This window comes from Babylonia areolata, chromosome 2, assembly GCF_041734735.1.
Source record: "Babylonia areolata isolate BAREFJ2019XMU chromosome 2, ASM4173473v1, whole genome shotgun sequence".
Lineage (NCBI taxonomy): Eukaryota > Metazoa > Mollusca > Gastropoda > Neogastropoda > Buccinidae > Babylonia > Babylonia areolata.
In genome coordinates this window covers 40,592,207-40,595,787 of record NC_134877.1, presented here as the reverse complement: position 1 = coordinate 40,595,787, position 3,581 = coordinate 40,592,207, and positions in this window count along the sequence as shown.

Here is a 3,581-nt window from a genome sequence, read left to right as displayed (position 1 = left end):
GTGCGTTTGTTCGTTGTTTTTTTTTTTTTTTTTTTTTTTTTTTGCTTCTAGTTTGCTGCCCGATCTGTTAACCTTCAGAGAGGCATATCGCCATGTCATTCATCCTGATTTCGTTTGCAAATATTATCCTTTTTTTTTCTGTCCAATTCTTAACCTCAGCAGTGTTGTGGAGTGGCTTTGGTGCAAATCTGCCAGTCCTTCCATCTTTGGGGGAGAATTTCTTCCACTCAGTGCACGTCATTCCGCATTTCCATTGTGTTGAAATAATCAAATGATATTTCTGCTGGGGAAAAAAAGTAACATTTATTATGTGTTCAGTTCACCCAGACATGAATGGTGCTTTGTATATAGTCAGCCCTAACCTCCACTCCCTCATCAGTCTGCTGACACCTAAAATCTTCACATGAACTAACCACCAACATGAAATTTTTTTTCATGAACTCCAAATCATAAGCATCGAAACATTTACATGAACTCTGACCTCCTTGGGCGTGGAAGTGGAGTAAAATAGATACTGAGGTCACAATGAGAGTAAGATATGAAGGGGCATAAAATCTGCAACAGTTTTTATTCCTTTATGATTGTTGGAGAAGGTGATAACGGTGCTTCCAAAGAGGTACAATAAGATTGTTTTGAAACTAAATGATAAGGTTGTGTGCTCAACATTTTTTTTATCAAAGTAACGTCCAGGTATCAAGTAGGCTCAGAAAATACAGACGTGTGCGGTGCTGGTCAGGAAATTTGAAGAGTGCTTTCAAAGATGCATCCAATTCCATGAAGTGCATAGCACTTCACTGCATGGCATCTGTCTTGGCATTTAAATCATGGGATATGTATCTTTGGGTTTGAGCCAGTTGGAGCTGAAATACTTGTAAATCCTCATTAATGTTTTGGTTTCTGATAACACTCATGCCCACAACCTCCCAACAGACATCACTCTGCTGACCCAAGCATATGTTTGCCTTTAAAAATAAACAACATGTAATACCTTCTTCTGCTGGACTACCTCTCAAAGCCGTTGTTTGGTCTGGTAGGGTCTTTGATGTGTTTGCACATGTATGTCTGCATGTGTACATGCACTTGCAAAAGCACACTTGGTGAAAAGTTTCCAGCAGCCAATTCACACACTGGCATGTGATGTCTTTATGGTAATGTTGCTAGCAACACATCGCAGAATTCATCTACCATAAACCACCTGTAAAATTAAGACATGTGACACATTCTCTGTAACCTTCTAGTTTTATATTTTTTGTGTCCTTTTCTGTTGCAATGTCTCAGTTCTTTAGAAATAAATGCATTAGAGAATCTTTCTCCACAAGGATAACAACCAGTGGAGCGCTTGAGTTGTATTCAGAAGTCATTTAAGATAACTAAGGGTACCAAAAATTAAGAAATTGTTTTTGGTAAGTGTTACCAAACAGCGTGGCCACTACTCCGCTAAAAATCTCTTGCATCTTGCTGTTATGCAGTTTGCATTATCTGGTATTGGAGAATGTACACAAGATGAAATTTAACTTGTTCATTAGTGGATTACAATTTTAGCATTTACTTGGCTTTTACACATGTCATTTAGGCAGTCACATTCCATTTTTAGGGATGGGTGCAAACATTATTACATAATTACATTGAAGTACCACATGCACACAATTTCACCCCCACCATTTTTGCAGCCATTTTCCGATTTAAGGGAAGGGTGCATGTATTGTCATGTTTCCTTGTCAAATACTGACCTGAATTATGGGCTCTTGTAAATTTGGTCTTCAGCATGTGAATACACGTGAAGGGGTTAAGACACCAGGCAGATCTTTTTTCTGGTGATCTGAGAGACCAGAAAAGTATCTAAACCACTAGGTCTTGTCAGGACTCAAACCACAGACCTGGCAGATCCATGGGATAGAAAAATCTCATCACCAGCCACTGAGGTGCAGCACACACTAACCACTGAGCTGCACTCATCAATCAAATTACAAATAAGACAGTGGTGTCAATCAGGGCTTATGACTTGTTAATGTTATGTCAGGACTAATGTTTTCCATCATTTATATTGCATATGACGTTTAGTGTGAAGCTGACTTGGGAAGGGAACATATCAAAGAAATCATGGTAATGAAACTCACAGTGGTTCTCACACCACCTTCAAGTATTGTCCCATCGGAAGAATTTATTCAATTATGATTCTGATCTGCTCAAAGTTGAAATGTAATATCATGAGACAGGTGGTTAGAATTTCATTTTCAGATAAATCAGAAAGAAGAGGGAGTAGATTTGGCAATTGGCTCCTCACATCACAGGTAAAGGGTTAGATTTCTGCCAATTGAGACGAGAACATGTACGTTTACGCCCCACACCACCCCGTCACCACTGATCTCATTCTCTTTCTGCCCCCACTCATCCACTCCCTCCTCCTCCCCCTTGCCCCTCCCCCCTCCCCTCTCTCTCTCTCTCTCTGTCGTCCTCTGTGTGTGTGTGTGTGACAGACAGTAGGGGAGAAAAAGAACATGTTTCTGTTTGCAAGCACTTCAGCCGAATATATTATGGTATTCTCGTGACAATGGTCATTTAGGCTGCCTGTGCTGAGCACAGAATTAGACCTATATATATGGTAATGCCCGATGGGTGCAGAAATATATTGTTTGTCATGCCGATGCATATATTAAATGGCAGTTAAACGACATGAAGAAAAGACCTGCATGTCACACGTACAGAGGTCCAGTCACTCTGTGAGATAAGAAATAAAGACTTGATATCATCTTTCACTGACCTAAATTTTACAGAGATAGAGCTTTTAACTACTGTTCCCGTTGTTTTTTTGGGTTTTTTTTTCTAACCTGTCAACGACATGCACAAACAACGAAGTGAAACTAGGTTCGTGCGCGCGCGCACGCACACGTGATTGAGGGAGGAGAAGTGAGAATACGCACTCCACATTAAATTTTCGTACCACCGTCGCTTTCATAATATCCAAATTGCTGACACAGGCACATGCAGTGGCGTTTACGAAACCAGTCCAAACGGCTTTTTAATGAGCCCCCAGTTGGTGTCGGAGTTAATTAACGAGCAGAACGTAGCTTACGGTTGCGGTCTGTACATGTTCACTGACCTTTCACTGCGCGCATGGCCACATGCACAGCTGGGTCTTAGAGAAAACTTCCCATGCTGATTCGGTTTCCGTCAGTTATTGATGCGTTACATCAGATTTTCTGCTCAATTGTATTCATGCAAGTGGTCAATGTTTACTTCTCAGAGTTTTGTGGAGGAAAAGACGCCATTCTCGCTTTGTCCGAGAGCTATATAGTTATGATAAATTCAATAATAAGCAAACAATTTAAGCAGGCAACAATAGATAAGTGAATAAATCAATGAACTTTGTGACAGTTTAAAAAAAATATTTTTAAAAATTTAAATCTGTTCTAATACCTTTATGGTAAATATAATGACAGTGAAACTTTGGTGAGTGCACACACACACACACACACACACACTAAATTGCTTGCTTTGGTAATTTGGTGGTTGGGGGGGGGGGGGGGGGGGAGCGTATCCACTTTGGTGTCCTTGTGATAATAACGAAACTGATAACATCT